This window comes from Brienomyrus brachyistius, unplaced genomic scaffold (assembly GCF_023856365.1).
Source record: "Brienomyrus brachyistius isolate T26 unplaced genomic scaffold, BBRACH_0.4 scaffold33, whole genome shotgun sequence".
NCBI classification, from domain to species: Eukaryota; Metazoa; Chordata; class Actinopteri; order Osteoglossiformes; family Mormyridae; genus Brienomyrus; species Brienomyrus brachyistius.
This window is the reverse complement of record NW_026042308.1, coordinates 4,289,593-4,308,867: the sequence shown is the minus strand read 5'-3', so window position 1 is coordinate 4,308,867 and position 19,275 is coordinate 4,289,593. Positions and strand designations below refer to the sequence as shown.

The 19,275-nt window shown below is 41.2% G+C and overlaps 1 protein-coding gene and 1 long non-coding RNA gene across 2 annotated transcripts in view; one reads left to right on the top strand and one right to left on the bottom strand.

The window, feature by feature from the left end:
* Positions 1-19,275, top strand: part of LOC125721428 (G-protein coupled receptor family C group 5 member B-like) — a 196,856-nt gene that overhangs the window by 74,791 nt on the left and 102,790 nt on the right. The window lies entirely within an intron of this gene.
* On the bottom strand, positions 2,183-2,707 carry LOC125721456 (uncharacterized). Its single transcript, XR_007385757.1, has 3 exons — positions 2,617-2,707; positions 2,384-2,414; positions 2,183-2,210 (listed from the first exon to the last, which is right to left on the bottom strand). It is a non-coding gene; the product is annotated as an uncharacterized LOC125721456 (long non-coding RNA).

Genomic DNA, 19,275 nt, shown 5'->3' with positions numbered 1-19,275 from the left:
TGAGGGGAAAACGAGTGCTTCATCCTTTTTTAAGTTCAAGCAAAGCCCATCAGCTGTCAATAAGTCTGAGGTGGACATCTATCTGGACGCCCCAACCACTGACGAGTTTACTGAATACATGCTGCTGCCCAAACTGAAGAAGCTCTTCATCAAATATAACACAGCAATCCCATCAAGTGCTCCAGTGGAGAGACTCTTCAATACTGGTGGCCAGATATTTAGGCCCAGGAGAAACCGATTGGGAGATGCCAACTTTGAAAAGCAACTGCTGTTAAACGTGAACAAAAAACAGTTTGGACTGAAGCCGTAGGCATGGTCTGTGGAGTGTTCATTACTTACTACAACAATGGCTTCTGTATGTGAAAGTTTTTATTTTTAATAGTTCAGTGAGATGGTGCCACACACCTTCAAGAAGCGTGAGAGTTTTTTTTTTTTTTTTTAAATAAAACTAAAGAGATATTTTGCTGAATAATAAATATTCTGTTCTGTCTAGTTTTCATTTGAGATGGATATGATGCCGATATGTGTTTACAGTACTTTTCTTTTCCTTCCCTTGTCTAGTATTGGGGCAAGAGATAAATAAACCATAAATAAGAATCATATTTTGTGTCCTTTGTCTATACATGTCCATATATGCAAGAATGTAGGTTGGTTATAGATGTATGTTAAAACAAAATAAATTTTGATTTAGACTATATATTGCACCTAAAAATAAAATGAACTGAACTTTGAACTAGTTCAAAAATTTAAATTGTGAGCTATGAATGTGAACAGTTCACTTTGAGCATGTATGAACTGAACTTTGAACTAGATCATGAAAAGTGTGAACTTGCACAACACTGCTCCATTCTGAGAGCACAGTGATATCCACAAGCATCACAAACCAGCCAATCACAGGTTGGAGAATTTAGCCAACTGGTCCTGTTTGTATATTAAATGTTTAATGTACATGACAATAAAACGTCATGCTTTTTAAAGCCATTTAAGGCGTTGTTTGTCAATTAAACCATTTTTAATGCTATGTAAGACCAAATTGGTTTAATTACTTCTAATCCTAATAATGTCCCACGGAAACCCAGTCTTAGAGCTGTCCAGAAAAAAAATATTTTGATGATATTTCAAGGAAATTACTTTGTAACGGTGCTTAATAGGAGGTGTGATGTCCTGGAGGCAAACCTCAAGTGCTTCTGTTCTTTCTACAAGAAACCACAAACATTTCAGGTATGTAGCCATTTGAAACATTGTTCAAAATTAAGTTCAGTTCACTCCACACAAGCAATAGCTTCCATTATTTCCAGTCCACATTTAATATTTCAGAATTAGGTTAAATGACTGATATTTTAAACTGTATTTGTCAAACACTGCGCCCACTAACAGGTGAATAATATTGATTACCTGGTAATAGTGGCACCTGCTAGTAGGTGGGACCTATTAGGCAGCAAATAAACAATGTGTAGGATATACTGGGATGCAGAAAAGTGGACAAGCCTAAAGATTTGAGTGACAAGGGCCAAGTTGTGATGGCTTGATGATTCGGTCACAGCATCTCCAAAACTGTAGGGAAATACATGAACGGGTGACGGAGGCTCATTACATGTCAGATAGTACAGCAAACCTTCAGAGGTCTAGAGGAATCCACGCCCTGATGAGTCATGGCTATTTTGGCGGCAAAGGTGAGCCTGGGCCCCACCATGAACCTGCTGACCACTGCAGGACCATCTCACAAGAGCTGGGGGTTATGATCCAGCTCTCTAGCCATCACCAAATGGCCCATATCAAAGTCACTCCCATCCTCACACTTGCACATTCTTTCTGCTTCCAACACATCAGCTTCAAGGACAAAGCATCCACCTGCTGCCTAATATAACCCCCCCACAGCCAGATGCCACTGTAACCAAATAATCAATGTTATTCGCTTCACATGTATCTCAGTTACGTTTCAGACTGTTTTGCTACATTGTGCAGATTAATATACTGTGTTTATAATACATTTCAAAATTTCCCAAAATTCAGCACATTGTCAGTTTCACTGGCCAACACACTGATCATCGTAACATCATCAAGTTCTTTAGCCAAATTAGGTGTGCTGAGCAATGGGAAACCTGACACTGCAGTACAGTGAATCATGCAGCAGGACAGGGAAAATGTAAAAACACATTTTACCTCCAAGGGCCACTGTTCTCCCACCTTTTTTCATTAGTCTTACACGTCTGTAAACACATAAAATATGTTTGCACATATACTGTACTGATCCTGAGAGGATTAAGATGGCAAAAAAATCAATTGGGCTGGTGATTGCACAATATTTTAGAAGCTAAATTATGAAATGTATGACTATATATATTACACAATGATAAGGTATAAATACAGAAAAGCTACATACCGTTGGAGTGAAGCTGAAGTCCTTCTCTCTTCTAGACAATGGAATCAGTAGAAATGAAGTTTTGCCACGACATGAGAAGCCAGGAAAGTGAAGCAGAACATGAACAGGAACATTATTCAGCCTTGGCTGACTAGGTCTGTATTCCGGACATTACATTCATGATTTAATTTGACTGCAGGGGGCTTGAATAATTTTAACTTGCTTGCGGGATCCCTATGTACAGTATGTATTACCTTTCCTGACCTTCGGAGGTCCTCCCTCCTGTTTCGGAGCATTTTTAAGGCTTTTTTCAGAATTTCCTGCTCTTTGCCGACGAGGCTGCAGGGCAACTCTGCTGTGACCTTGAAATTACATGAAATATTCTGTTAAAACACTTTATTTGGTGTTTTACCTTGTGAATTGAAATTTTAAGCCCTAATTGTTCTTTATGTGGTAAAAAGGTAAAATAGAGAAATTAAACTATTTGATTAGAAATATTGATTTTAAACAATTTTATGAGGTACAGCTTTTGCTTATGACAGGGTTCCAGTCAATTTCCGCTCCCTTGCAGGCAGTGGTCCACATTTTTGATGCACCCTGGGATGATCTTACAGCAGCCTGGTGGAGACGTGTAGAGAAAAGAAAGATATCAGTTTTGCACCAAAAACGTTAGAATAGAGAGGAGTGCAAGTGGACATAGAATGAGCAGAATGAATGGTAGCAGCATTTCTGATGTGATAACCACTTATTCTGCTGATTCTACTTCCACCTGCACTGTCTGTGTTCTAACAGCTCTGTCCACTTTAGTTTCTATTTCCAGGACTGTGTGATACTTACACTGAATCTCTTTTGTTCAGGTGTTGCCGCTGATTTCCCTGCTTATTTTTTAGGAAGTCTTCTGCTTCCACTCCAGACTGATTGAGGGAAAGATCATGAAACTAAATATGATATATTCAGTAAGCATGACTTGACAGCAGTATGTCTGTGAAACCACAAAAAACACAGAGCTTGCTAACAAACAGACAGTTTACTTGCCTTTAGTTTTAAAATGGAAATTAGGGATTTCCCCAGTCTGAAGTTTTTGGGGAACAAAAGGTAAACATCTTGCTCCCCAATGTCCACAAAATCATCCCCTGTCACACCTTGTTCTTCATGGTAAAACACAGAGAAAATAGATTAATCCACATGACTGTAACTATAAAACCCAAAATATTATGGCCACACAGAGGTTGAAAAAATAACAATGATTATGAATAAATTAATAATAAAACCCCATAATATAATTAAGGCACGCAGAGTGATCACATAGCAGGCATAGCAACAGTAAGTAAGGCGGATAATGGGGCAACTGAGAAGACTGCATCAGCAAATTTTGCATATTTCCCATAAACACAACACTGATAGGAGTTATCAATTTAGCATTACCATATACAGTACAGTACTGTGCAAAAGTCTTAGGCAGTCCAAGGAAATGTTTAAAGCTGTTTATCTGGGTAGCAAGTGTACTTTGGCTTAGAACAAAAAAATACAATTTAACATTAGAATGTGTGCAAATTAAGAGTAACACAATAAAAACTAGTAATAATTTCTTCTGTTTTCTAAAAAGTTACTGATATCTAGTTGGATGGCTAGATGAACACAACTTCAGTTCCCAAACTTCTCCTCAGGGGCACCTCAGCCATTCCACGATTTTGTTAAATTTCACCAACAGCTCAATTAAATAATTAAATATATTGGTTTAAAAAGTCAGTGAGAGACTGACTAGCTGTATGAGGTGCCTGCCTTCTTTGCCTGCCTAAGACTTTTGCACAGTACTGTATATATATATATTTAGGTCCTCAATCATGGCCTTACAATGGCTGAGGCTGGTTGGCCGAATGATGGGAGAACAACCATGTCCTCAACCATTCAAACATTTCATAGAGCCAACAGGTATGTAATCCAACAATGTGCCCTGTACTGTAATATTGTCCTCTTACTGCAATGCTTCATATTACAGTATCCATTTGCATTTTATATTATACAGTGAGTTTTACTTTATACAGTTACATACTGGATGTATACTGTAGCACACATGTCGCATCACTCACGGTCACACACACAGATTAACCTCCCCTCAAACCACAGGCAATATGCCAGGACAAGCAGTGTAGTACAATCTTTTATTAAACACGCAAGAGCAAACCCAGTACTTAACACACAGGGGGGGAAACAGAATATCTAATACCACGAAGTGGGGGGGGGGGGGGACATGCCCTACATACACACCTTTCCCACTGAATACACCCCCATAGAATTAGCACTTCAACCTCCCAAATTCCTGTGAAAATGTTACTGCGATTGAGCATGTACATGAGCGATTGACTACACACTAATACAATCCAAATCCAAAACACACATGATAAATGTGCTTTTCTACTTTCATGAGAACTGAAAGTGCTTTACAATTCATGCCTCACATTCACCCATCCACACACCGGTGGCGGAGGCTGCCATGCAAGGCGCCAACCTGCATGCCGGGAGCAATTTAGGGTTCAGTGTCTTGCTCAAGGACACTTTGATGGGGTCACGAGAAACCAGGGCTCGAACCTGCAACTCTCTGGTTGCTAAACGATAGCACTACCTCCTGCGCCACCATCTTCCCCAAATGTAAGGAGAAGGAGGTTCCTCGGAGCTCCGAGATGTGTTTGGCTATAATAAATCTCAAATATAGTTATATGACATAGTTTTTGATAACACCAGCATTTACTTTTTAGCCTTTTCAGCTTTTATTGAAAGACAAAACAAAATAAAAAAATGCAGAAGTTTGAATGACTGTGTGTTTATTTCAGTTATTTTATATTGGACTCAAGGATTGGTTTCATCATACAAATACAGCACAGATAATGTTTACTTGAAAATACTGAAAAGTAACTGATACCAGAATCAGGGGGTCAATAAGCTTTTAAGTAATAATGTGGATTGTGCTTGGGATAGAAGCTGCACTATTGTCTTGAAGAAAAGTATAGATTTTCAAAATATGCAAATTAATTGTAATAAAAGTATTAGTGACGTTCATTTTTAGATTACATTAATTACATAACTAATAATACATTGAGAAGAAATGGTTTGTCATTATGTGGTTGGAAAGACATGAAAGTGATGTGGAAAATCGCCTCTTACCACTGAAACACATGGGAATGCGTGGTGCTAATAATGGTACTGCAGCTAGCCAGTAGGGGGCGCTTGACATGCAGTGTTTTCACCTTTTAGAGACGTAATGGTCTACGTGTTTTTTGAAGTCAGTGCTTTGATCACAGATTTGAAAGCAGTATGCATAATGCATCAGGGCTCACACTGAAATTCCCTATAATTTGGATATATTATGTAACATGGTTCTGTAGGAATGCTGGTACCTTGGAAACACAAATATACAAATATACCTTATATGTGAATTTGGATATGGGTGTGGCTGCAACTGGAGAGGCTTGTAGTACATATTCTGCAAAAATTTCATAATGGTTGTTGCAAATATTATGCACAAACCATGACAGAGGCTTGAACGCAAACATGGGTTTTGTTGGGGAAGTATCAGTTCATGAAATACAATACTGAGGAAACTGCCGTTGTTTTAACTCTTATTTAATACTATTAAGCACAGACACGTCACAAAGAAAATAAACTATTATTTATAATTATGGAGCACAGAATAACTAAACATAAAAAATATATATATATAGCATAGAAAAATCCAATAATACTATCGGACAAAATGGCCATGGAAATGTAAGAGAGAGCGGTGAGCTGGAGACCAGAGTCTTGACCCTGAGGAGTGAAATAAAATATTTAATTTCTCTGTTGTGTCACAAACCTGACAGATACACTACTTGTCAAAAAGAAAAGAACTTACTTCCTCACGCATTTCTAAAAGGATGTTTTTGTCAAATCCCTCCAACTCACTGAAAAACAACAGATCAAATTCACATATTATGACTTAAAATAAAAATATAATATAGACAGTTCATGGTGCATTTTGTAATACTCAAGACACACCAAGGCCATGCAGAGTGCATACTGATAAAAGGGAGGGGAGGGGGGAAAACTTCAATACATTCTCTGTATCACAAGTCCAACAATTCAAGGTGGTCTGTCTTACAATTGTCATGCGCCGCTTGTCCGCTCCTCCCGTGTGCCACGCCCCCTCGTTAACCTCGTGTGGAACTGTTGGGGAAAGCGCCCGGCGTTTCCACCCCAACTCCACATTTATGAGACACACACAGGTTACAGTTTTACTTGCAAGGGTACCCACACTCTCTGCAATGCAAACTACAGCAGAATGTGTTACAAAGGGTGGTTCCCCTTGACTCCTTTATTTATAGTCAGTGGGAGGCGCAAGAGTCATGCAGAATAGGGAGGTGAGAGAAAGTTCTGGTTTTGCTAAGGTGGGAATGCTATTATTAATATAATCTAAAGTATGAGGCTAGGGGAAAACAAAATAATATATATACATATTTACATTCATTGCTGATCATACAGGAGTGATAACAAAATGATTAATAACAGTTTCTTCAACCTAACAGTCCCTCCTGTTTATCATGACAGTATGATCAAAAACATCAGTATTGTACAAGTTGCAAAAGCATTTCCAGTACAACTGTCATTTAGATCACATCATCATCATCCTAACTGTGGAGTACAGAAAACCATCAGGAGTCGTTCCTCCTGTTTATCATAGAAAAACATCTAATTCCGTTACTTCAGGTCCGAGCCCTGCACGGGTGCTTTCGGCTCAGCCGTCATTATGAATTACATGTCTTCTTCATCGCTATCGCTGGAAACAGGCTCTGTCTCCATATTCTGAGTAAGGGAGAGAAACATTGTACTGTGTGTCTGAAAAGCAGCATTAAGAGCTTGATTAATAAACATTTTCAAACATGGTATAACAGTTATAAAACAACAGAAAAACAAAATAAAAAACAAAACAAAAGGTAGGCACATTTTCATCAGTATGGACCACCATGTTCCTGTAACATACCAGTCCAGCCAGGAGGACTGCGGTTGACTGTCCATGGTCATCACTTTTTGTAAGTCACGGAGGCGGTCGAGGGCAATTGTCATATTAGGTGAGTGCACGTTGTCAGGAATGTAAGTGCAGCACGTTTGATTCAGGAGGACACATACTCCTCCTTGTGCAGCTGTCAGTAGGTCTAATGCCATACGGTTCTGGATAACCATCTGTCTGGTTATGTCCAATTGTTCGTTTTGTTGTTGATCAATTAGTATCGAACTATTTATGAAAAGACCTAGTCTATAATTTAGAGTTTCTACTCGCAGCATGAGCTTTCCGACTCCTGCCCAGGGGAATAGGGACAGCACAACTTTACTGCCTGTTCCCCACAGTTTATGTTCAGGGGGTACGTCTGTTCCCCACAAACTGTCATGGGGTTGTATTGATATCGAACGCTTCCTCCTGCTTCTGATGGAAACCTTACTTCCCTGTGCTATCAGGAAGGTGTGATCTGAAACAAAAATAGGAGCGCACACTCCAAACCAGTTCGGTGGTAGGACAAAGTATGCATGAGGTCCGCATAACCAAGCCACTCCGTCCACCCAATAAGTTCCATTACTGGGCCCAAAGAGCGAGACAGGAGAGCCGTACATGCTGCTAACGAAGGTCGTGTCACAATTCGTGGTATTGCCTCCGATCCACCTAGTACCATTATTCTGTTTGTAGCAGACTGAATGATTATATGTGGTTGGGTCTTGATATATTAGGACAGAAAAGGGGAATGATACATTGGTTTTAGTTACGGTGAAATCCACCCAAAAGTCTTGGAGACATGTGCCGTTTTGGAACCCAGGGTCATCTGGGTATATTCCTGTGGCATCTTGCACAACAGTTTTTATGGTAATATTACCTGACCCATTAGTGGTGATATTAAAATAGTCTCCATCTACGGAAAATATAAGTGAAACAATACTTTGGTACCCTATACCTGCAAAAGATGCAGCACATTTGGCCTGGGACATATTCATGGGTTTTCCATATACAGTGGGTCCTTCACTATGAGTAGGCATCACAGAACAAACATAGCAATTCGTCACATTTTTTGCTGTTACAGTGTCATGTACATATCGATACCAGTAGTTCTTCATGAACGGGTGTGAGTGGTCAGCAGGCAATGGGCGCAGATGGAAGTCGTCATGGGTCCATCGCCGTAGGTGTTGCAATGGAGCTAGTGGGAGCAAGGACAACCATACAAGTCCAACAACAAGAATGACCCCTAGAGTCACCTTACCACATCCCCACCCTATCAGAGCCATCCTAATAGAGTGCAGTTCAGTTGTTTTCTTCACCGGGTTGAGACAGCAGCACCCTATTGGTTACTGTGCCTTTGTAGCGGACTTCCACTGCTACTCTGTCGCTGAGGCCTCTGATAAGGGCTTGATGGGTTTACAGTGACTTTTGTGTATCCAGGAAGGTCGTTCTGCTATTTTCACAGCTGTTGGTGTTGTGAGGAGGACTTGATAAGGACCGTCCCACCGGGGTGTGCTCCACTCCTTCCGCAACAGGACCTTGACCAGGATCCAATCCCCTGGCTGCAAGTTATCCTGTTGGTTAGAAACAGAATTTACTGGCAGACTACTGGGGCTATGTTTTTGTTGTGATGATAGCAACTTTCGCATCCAATTAGCCAATGTATTTTCTCTGTCCGCTTTCCCTATATCACTCATTTCGGTTGCTAGGGGAAACGGCCTTCCGTACACTATCTCAAAAGGTGTTAATCCTGCAGGAATGGGAGTTATTCTCATCCACAATTTTACTAGAGACAAACATTCTGGCCACGGCCTTTTTGTCTCTTCCATTGTTTTTCTGAGCCTTGTTTTAATAGTGCCGTTAGTTCTCTCCACTAAGCCTGCACTCTGAGGGTGATAAGCACAATGATTCTTAAGCGTAAAACCTAATGCTTGTGAACAAAGGGACATGGTCTGATTTACAAAATGAGTCCCATTGTCTGATCTTATAATATGAGGTATGCCATAAGTAGGGAAATAATGGCCTACCAAACATTTTGCAACAGTCATTGCATCACAGTGCTTTACAGGGTATATTTCTACCCACTTAGAAAAGGTGTCTATAATGACTAGACAGTACTTCTTCCCTTGTGACCAAGATAATTCAATAAAATCCATATGTACAACTTGAAACGGGTACTCAGCTACAGGGAACTGGCCACGTTTTGGTCTCATGTTACCCTGTGCATTATGTTTACAGCAAATTAAGCATGTGCTACAAAATTGCTTTGCATAATCAGAAAAATTTATAGCATAAAAGTATTGCTGGATAATATGTACCATCCCTCCTGTTGAGACATGAGTATTTCCATGGCTCACTAAGGCAGCTGTTTTGTATAAGTTTTTTGGTAGGATGGGCTTGTCATTCATATAGTAAACTTTCCCTTGCTGTATTGCTCCTCTCTTGATCCAACTCTGTATTTCTGTTTTAGGAGCATGAATCTGTGCATCACACAGCACATCACTATCTATGAAAAGAATGTCTGCCACTGATAAGGTGGGCTGTTTCAGGGCCGCTTCTTTGGCAGTTTTATCTGCAAAGTTGTTTCCTTTAGCTATTGTGGAAGAATCGGTTTGGTGTGCTTTACATTTGCACAGTGCAAGGCGAGTCGGTAATTGTACAACATCTAATAATCTAAGTAGTAAGTTTGTGTGAGTTAGAGACGTTCCCTGCGATGTTTTAAAACCTCTATTTTTCCACACTCTTGCATGGTGATGAACAGCTCCAAACACATATTGACTATCAGTGTATATAGTAAGTGACTTATTTTTGAATAGCTCGCATGCCCTAATTACAGCATAGAGTTCAGCCGCTTGTGCTGAACAAGCAGGTGGGAGTGCATTGGCCTCTAACACTTCAGTGGACGTAACTACAGCATACCCGACCTTATTTTTTCCCATATCATTTTTTGATGCTGATCCATCTACATAAACAACCATTGAATCTGATATTGGGGTCTGTAAAATATCTGCTCTGGGTTTTGTTTGCTCTTCCACAACTGCTTTGCACGAATGTGGCTCTCCATCTTCCGTTGTCGGAAGAAGGGTGCTAGGGTTAAGAGGACCACATCGCTGTATAGTAATGTTTGACTGTGAAAGCAGGAGTGAGACTAAGGTCAGATGTCTAGCATGTGTGAGGAACGGAAGCGGCGTCTGCAGTAAAACTAATGAAACTGAATGTGGCACCTTCAGGGTGAGTGGGTGACACAACACTAATTCTGCTGATAATTTTACTGCTTCTGCAGCAGCTGCACATGCTTGCAAACATTGTGGAAAACCAGCTGCTACTGCATCTAATCGTTTAGAATAGAATGCTAGTGGTCTTTCCTTTGTCCCGAACGGCTGTGTTAATACCGCTTTCATATAACCTTGATTAGCATCAACACATAAGGTAAATGGTTGTTGATAATCTGGTAAGGCAAGTATCACATTTGTTTGTAGCATCATTTTTGAGTTTGTGAATGCCAATTCTCCTTCTTTTGTCCACTGAATTTTATCTTTTAAGGCCATGTCTTTCCCATAAATTAAGGTTTGCAGAGGTTGAACGAGTGCAGCATAATCAGGTAGCCATTCTCTGCAATAATTACAAAGTCCTAAGAAGGACATCATTTGCTGTTTAGTCTTTGGCTTTGGTGCCTCTTGTATTGCCTGTTTTCTAGTTTCTAATAATGATCGACCTTGTTGGGAGAGTTTATGTCCAAGATATATAACTTCCTCCCTGCAATATTGTAATTTTTGTTTTGATGCTTTATGTCCTGTATCATATAAATGCTGTAACACCAACAGTGTGGCTTCCTTACAATGCTGTTTTGTATCTGAAGCAATTAATATATCATCTACATACAGTAGCACTTGACTATGGGATGGTATTTTACAGGTACTCATAGAATATCTAAGGGCCATGGTATATACATGTGGACTTTCTGAAAACCCTTGAGGGAGTCTAGTATATGTGTATTTTTTTCCCTTATAGGTGAAACCAAATAAATGTTGAGAATCAGAGTGTAATGGTACTGAGAAAAATGCATTACTGAGATCAACTACTGAGAAGTAACTTTTATCAGGGGTTAATGAGTTGAGCAATAAGTGTGGGTTGGGCACGTCTGGTGCTGCGTGTTGCACTATGTTATTAACTGGTCTTAAATCCTGCACCATGCGCCATTTCCCTGTATGTCCCTTCTGGACAGGGAAGATAGGAGTATTGCAAGTGGCCTCAGGAGCCTCTCGCAATATTCCTGATGCCAACATATCCTGCACTACAGGGGCTATACCTTTCTCTGCCTCAGGTTTTAACGGGTATTGTCTAACTACCGGGCGGTGTTCTGATTTCACAATTACTTTGTATGGTGGGAACCCCTTTACCAGTCCTACATCAGTGGGGGAGGACGACCACAACCCTTCCGGGAGGTGATCTAGATCTGGACATGATCCCCCCTCCAGAACAGAAAAAATTTGTCAGGTTGGGTCCTGCAAGTGTGTGGTGAGAGTGGTTTGAACTCTCCATCCCAAAGGGAACCGCCACACATTGTGTTTTTTGTCATAGCTCCAACAGGAGCCAGGTACGGGTTGGTAGTCATTGTAACTGTGCATGGAATCTCGTAAGAACATCTCTACATCCCTCCACTGCATCTGAGGTGATTTTGATAGAGATACGTGAGGTGTTTCCCCTCTGAACACAGCCTGTTGTTTATTAGATAAGATGACTGAGGCAGCAGAAAAGCCAGTAGTGGAGTTAACATACAAATGTTGTAAGGTAATACAAGTGTCTTGGAGGGCATGAAACGTTTTGTCATAGGCATAATCTGGTCCTGGGGTGCCTTTGTACCACATAGTGACGTGTAAGGCATCGTCAGGCATGAACTGGGTTTGTTTAGGGGACTGCTTTTCTCTAGTTTTTCGCAACAATTCTCGTGTCTGTGCAGTTCCCCCTAGGTCCAGTGACCAGTAATATTGTGGTGCTCCGGTTCCTTGCACAACATAGGCTTCCTCATTTATGATTGCTTTCATGCCAGAGTTTGTGGCAACTACACTAATGCCCATCTGTACCATAAGGTCACGGCCTAACAGATTGACAGGGCAAGAAGGGCTTATTAACACTTGTGCTTGACATTCAATCCCAGTTTCCTTATCTTTTACTGCAACTGGGTTTGTTAGCTGATGACTGTCTGTTTGGCCTCCTGCTGTTTTTATATTTATGACAGATGAGGAGTATGTGACTTCAGGAGGACTGGAGGTTAGGACAGTCCTACAGGCTCCAGTATCACACAGGCATTCGTATACTTTGCCATTTATGATTAATTTCCGACTTGGCAAAGTTCCCCACTGCCTTTCTGCTAATAGCTGACATACTGCTTGCAAATCTATTTCCTCATCCAGGAGGTCTTGTAAGGTAACCTCCGTTTCTTCCCTTAAAATGACCTCTGTTTCACCTCGGATAGTGTCGGCAACAGGGGTCTCCGAGGAGGGTCATTGGTCATTTTCGGTGGAGTTTGGATTAAATGGTCGCTTCCCTGACCTGCAGTCCCTGCTTAAGTGTCCAGGTTTCCCGCATGTCCAACACTCTGTTTCCTGTGAAAACCCTCCTGTTTGTTTATTTCTAAATCTTCCTCAGCCTCTAAATCTTCCTCTTCCTCTACCTCTGAATCCCCCGCGTCCCCGAGGGTTCGTTTGCACTAGCGCTACCACGTCAGAGGCGCTGAATATTGTATCTGTCTTTTGCTGTTTCTGCGCTTTCTGTGCGTGTTGGGCATATTCTAAGGCTTGTTGGACTGAGCCAGTATTCTGATGTACCCAATGTTTGTCGAGATATTTTCGCAATTCAGGCTTTAGGCCTGCGACAAAAGCTCGTTTTAATTGTTGCTGATACACTCCTCCGTCTTCCTCGTCGTGAGGAATTCCTGAATTTCCCCTGAACACCACTCGCATCCTATCCATAAAATCCTCAGGTTCCTCTCCATCTTTTTGTTTGCACTGCGCTATTCGCCCATAATCTGCACGTCTTACGAAGGCTGTCTCTACCCTGTTTCGCAAGTCTCGTAATGCTTGTATGAGTTCCTGCGAGTCATGTGCTAAGACTTCATCATTATTACCATGTCCTGTGAAGTCTCCCGCTACACGTCCCCATTTATGGGTAAACAACTGTCTTAGGCATCGGTACATTTCCCTGCCGTTCAAATGAAAACTACTTTGTAATTCTAGGATGGCAGTCCAAAACTCGGGTACCCCTTCTTCAACCGGGGGTATTTCTTTTAAAGCCGCTGTTCTATCCTCAGCGGTCCAGGGTCTATATACTAACATAGTTTCGGGTCCTGCATTATTTGGGCCTCGATTTGGATTTGCCACTTCTACGAGGGGACACTGCCATTCTACCTCCTCTTGTTCTGTGTTATTTTTTGGATGCCATTGTACTTTAGCTGTGGCCAAATCTTTTACAGGATATAGAGAGGGATCAGACCCTCGAGTTAACATGCGAGATGGTTCCACCCCCCCCCCCTTTGCTTCTTGTCTATCTGTGGCTGGAACCAGCGCCGGTGTAGGCACCGGAATTTGTGGGGGCGGTGGAGGAGCTGGAGGGGCAGAAGGTCTTGCTGCCGTTTCTTCGTCTAGTGTGATTAAAGCCACCTGCAGTTTTTTCTCCTTATTTCCCTTTTTCTGTTGTCTCTTATTATCTCTTAGTTTACTCTGTTCTAACCATGCATCAGAGAAAACGTATTCCTTTTTTCTATCTTGGCCTTTTTTATTATTGGTAGTCTGTAACATCTCCAGTTTTAAGTTTCCCTGTAACTTTAATATGTCTGGAGTATGGAGTTTTCCTTCAAACCCATGTTTTTTCCTCCATCTCTGACTACTTATTTGTCCTGATCCTGGTTTATATCCTTCCATAAACTTCTCATCTCCCTCTAATTTGATTTGTTTACTCAGATTTTTTCCCATTGTTACCTTTTATTGAATACACTACAAAACATAAAAAATCCTAAAAGCAAGTCCCTGGCATGAGACCTCAGGAGGACACCAACACGGCCTTCTACTGCTCACTATTAGAGCAGCGGTGTTAGTTTTCAGGGATGAAACCCGTCCTTGATCCTTCAGTCACCAGTATGTTGTTGCTTTTAGGGTGGATCGTGTAGGTTAATCTAAAACCTATAAAAACACATCCACATACATCAATATATATATTTCCAATAACGCCTACTTTCTCTCCCGGTTAATTTCGGCTAACCTCAACCACATGCATGTCTTGGCCACCTACTTATTTAGGTGCCGTATGTCTCACTTGGCCACCTACTCACTTAGGTGCCATATCTCTCACCTGTATAGTGTGCTCTCTGTTCCGTCACCGAGGTCCTTCAGACATCACCAGACGTCGAGCGCAGTTCTAACCACCGGCCTGATGACGAATTCACATCACAGGTCTTTCTTGCACCCGTCTTCGAGTGACTGCCGGCAGTTTTCGGTGTCGCTTCTCTCGGCGTACTGGAGACGTCTTCGGGGTTCCTCGGATCCGGCTCGAAGGACCAAATTCTATGTTGGGGAAAGCGCCCGGCGTTTCCACCCCAACTCCACATTTATGAGACACACACAGGTTACAGTTTTACTTGCAAGGGTACCCACACTCTCTGCAATGCAAACTACAGCAGAATGTGTTACAAAGGGTGGTTCCCCTTGACTCCTTTATTTATAGTCAGTGGGAGGCGCAAGAGTCATGCAGAATAGGGAGGTGAGAGAAAGTTCTGGTTTTGCTAAGGTGGGAATGCTATTATTAATATAATCTAAAGTATGAGGCTAAGGGAAAACAAAATAATATATATACATATTTACATTCATTGCTGATCATACAGGAGTGATAACAAAATGATTAATAACAGTTTCTTCAACCTAACAGGAACCCCGATGTCATTCGCTGTTTCCAGTTGTTTTCATTAGTCCTATGTATTTAACTCCGCTTCAAAATATGTTTCCCCAGTCCTGTCATTTAAGTCGCTACTTCTATTGTTCCGTGTTCCTAGCGGGTTTCCCCAATAAATCCTTTGTTTCCCGATTCTCCGTCTTCCTGCTCCTGCTTCCCCGATCCGTGACGTGACAACAATCAACATGAACACACCACAGTCCACAGAACCAATCTGTCAAGGAACATCCTGCGAAATACAATATAGTACTAACGAAGACATTTGTTACAATTCTAATACAAATGTGATGACAGAAAATGCTGAAATCCACTTTACCATGTTTTTCAAGTATTTTCCAGTATCCTGGACATATTCTGTTTGTCAGTTTGCTGCAAAAAGAAATTTGGAATTGTCAGGGACACAAAAAGTACAGCTTTTCATGTAAACGGGATTAAAACTCTATGTAGGAATAAATGGACAAACAGAAGACCTTTTGTCACATTTCTAAATGTTTTACTGTTAGGCCGCGTCTGGCTGTGAGTGTTACCCAGAGCATATGACAGTCTCTGCCCCAACTGTCGGCAGGAATGAACGAAGAAAATTATGATTAAAAAAGATCCAACAATACAACTTAAATGTCATAGCATTTATTGTACAATATACTATACATATGATCAGGATCACATAACTGCATGGTGCGCAAGTACGCATTCCCTGTACACTCGCGGCAACTCCTTGTTGTAGCAGCGCAAATGCGTACCATTTATTTTATGTGCATTCACGCTGTTATGAAAAGAAATTACCCTGCATCTTAACATTTATGTGGCTAATTTGTACTTCGTCTGCGGCATGAAGGCTAAAATGCACAATGATTTCTTGTCATAACATTGCGAATGTACATAAAATAAACACATATTTGCGCTGCTACAAGACATTACCGCGCGTATCGGTTTAAACGGCGAATAAGTACTTTCACACCAGGTATGTGCCCCCTGCATATGATCATGTTTGCATATAAAATAAAGGGCCGACTTACGCAGGGTTGCCAACTTTGGTCAGCTGGTTGGCGTGAGATTTTCACTTCGAGACAAGTTTACACACGTATTCACATTTATATAACCGTTTTATTACCTTGTAAATAATCTTTAGGATTTGCAAACTGCCCAAACACTTTTGATCTAGCCAGTTTTAGGTTTTAAATGGATTAATAGAGATTCTCCAAAAGGATCCTGACTGTAAAAAAACTACCTGCATTTAAATCATACATTAATGACAGAAAATACCTTAAAGTTTACTTACTTATTTTGCATAGTAGAAACAAAGAACCCCCTTTAAGGGGGGGGGGGGGGGGGGGGCGCTTGACATTTGGTGTTTTCACCTTTTATAGATGTTATGGTCTCCTTGTTTTTTGCAGTCAATGCTTTGATCACAGAATAAATGTTAAAGAAGTGAGCACTTCTGTCATGCTTTAGTAAGATTAGTAACACACTGCTTCAGATTTCAGTGACCTGATCTCTGCTTGCAAAGAGCCTGAGATGGACCTCAAAGGTTTAAATATACATTTGCAGATAAATTAAATGCTATGTGGCCCAGTGGGTGGCGCTGTCTGGGGATTTGAACCCCCATTACTGCATGTTCGTACCTTGTTTGTGCTGGTTTGCCTGCTGTTTCTGCCGCAGGTGAAAAAGCATACAGGCAGCTGAACCGGTGTCTCTAAACAAGCCATTGTGGGTGCAGGTCATAAGGCGATTTCCTACTGCACGAACTTGGCCCAATTGAAGGTCTTAGGAGGTAGTTCCTGAACCATTTTTTAGTTCCAAAAAGAACATACTTTTTTCTCGACCAAGACTTACTGGGTGGGGCTTATAGTGATAAACTTTTCCTATTGGTTGACCACAAGCCCCAGCGCCAACTTGAAAGTTTCATGGAAATGCAGGAAAAGAGAAGTGGAGCAAAAATTGAGCAGATGTAATTTTTTGTAGCTCAGTTATACTAAAGGCATCAATGAGTAACTTTTTTGCTTCTGTCCCCATAGTTCTGCATCTGAAAATGCGATTGATAATGATTAGCGTAATGAAGAAGTGTATATTATGGACACTGGACTGGAGCATTGTCAGACAACCTCTCAGTTATCCTTGTGTGAGAAATATACACAGTCACATATTGAGATTATATTAGATGATGTGGTCTTGAGAGTGGGGCGGCATGGTGGTGCAGTGTTGCCTCACACCTTTGGAACCCGGGTTCGAGTCTCCACCTGGGTCACATGTGTGCAGAGTTTACATGTTCTCCCCATGTCGTCATGGGGATTCCTCCGGGTACTCCGGTTTCCCCCCACAGTCCAAATACATGCTGAGCCTAATTGGACTTGCTAAATTGCCTGTAGGTGTGCATGTGTGAATGCATGGTGCGTGAGTGTGCCCTGCGATGGGCTGGTCCCACATCCTGGGTTGTTCCCTGCCTCGTGCCCATTGCTTCCGGGATAGGCTCCGGACCCCCCACGACCCAGTAGGATAAGCGGTTTGGAAAATGGATGGATAATAATAATAACAAATAATGATGATAATAATAATTGCACTATGTCCAATGACTGCCAGTTACTGTAAACAGTAAAGTACACGTAACTGGACATAACGTGTTAAAACGTCCGAACGGCTTGACACGTAAATAATGTACGTGTCAAGTACATCATTTGCTGACAATTACTTTGACAGCTGGGAGGACGACACAGAGTAGATGAATTGATCATATTGAGGGGTTGTGCCATTGCCTTTCTCTGTCCATGTCCTTGTGTTCTACACCACATGATTGTTTCCTGTAAACCTGCGTTAGGCTCTTTCTGTACCTTTCCGACACAGAAACCTTTTCTTAACATGGATTTATAACTGTCTTCTCACTTGAGTATGAATGATGCTTAGATATAATCTATATAATATAAATTTGATATATACTATATATGTGCACCCCACAGAAATCTCCACAATTGTAGAGATACATACGGTCTCTATGCTTTTCCTAGAGAGCCCAGGCATGAGACACAAAATAATCAGTTTTCCATAGCATTTTCCTCCAAGCCTTCTCTAGTTAAACCATAGAGACTATACCATCTCGCGTAGTCACTGGATAGCATGCAAAGAGCCATTTCTGTGGTTTTTGTTCTCTTGCCCCATTCATCACAATCGCGGTGGATTTAAAGAAAAAGTCAAAAACAGTACTGTGTCATGCTATGTGTAATAGGATTGCAGATTAGCTTAATGGACAGTCACCCCCGTTTAATTTTTTTACAGTTTTTCTGAATACTTAAACACTAACAATGATTCTTATAAAACTATTAATAGTTATAGCAATATTACTCACTGTTTTGCACTCAGTTTGCACTTTTGTAACACACAATTTGCAAATGTGTAAATACAATCCACTGCACAGCACTCTTTTTGCGGAACTGTAAACACAACTCACTGTTTTACACACAATTTCTAAATGATCAACACACTCCTAGTAAAACTATACACATTTATAGCTATTGATTACACTACTTTGCCAGCTGTCTGGCCACACTGTCACATGTGAAAACGGTTTTAGATAATTAGTTCACTTTGCAATCAGCATGAGCGCTATAAATAAGCCACAGGTACAGTAAGCTTTCAGTGTGGAGAACAATGGAGGGAGAAGGAAGACTGAGAAGAGTGAGAATTAGAGAAGGGCAAGGAAGAGGATGAAGACTAGGAGGTGAATTTAGAGGATGAGGAGGTGAAGAGGAAGGAGGAAGGGTAAGAAGAAATAGAATAACTGATGTCATCAGAGCTACAACAGTGGATCATGTGATCAACCATGGAATGACCCTGAGGGAAGCTGGCCAATGGGTTCAGTCTGACCTGAGCCGCTACGCTGTAGCAGGCATCATAAGGACGGTTCCAAATAAGAATCGGTTAGTACAGTTACTTCACAGTACGTTTTGTAATAGTACTATAC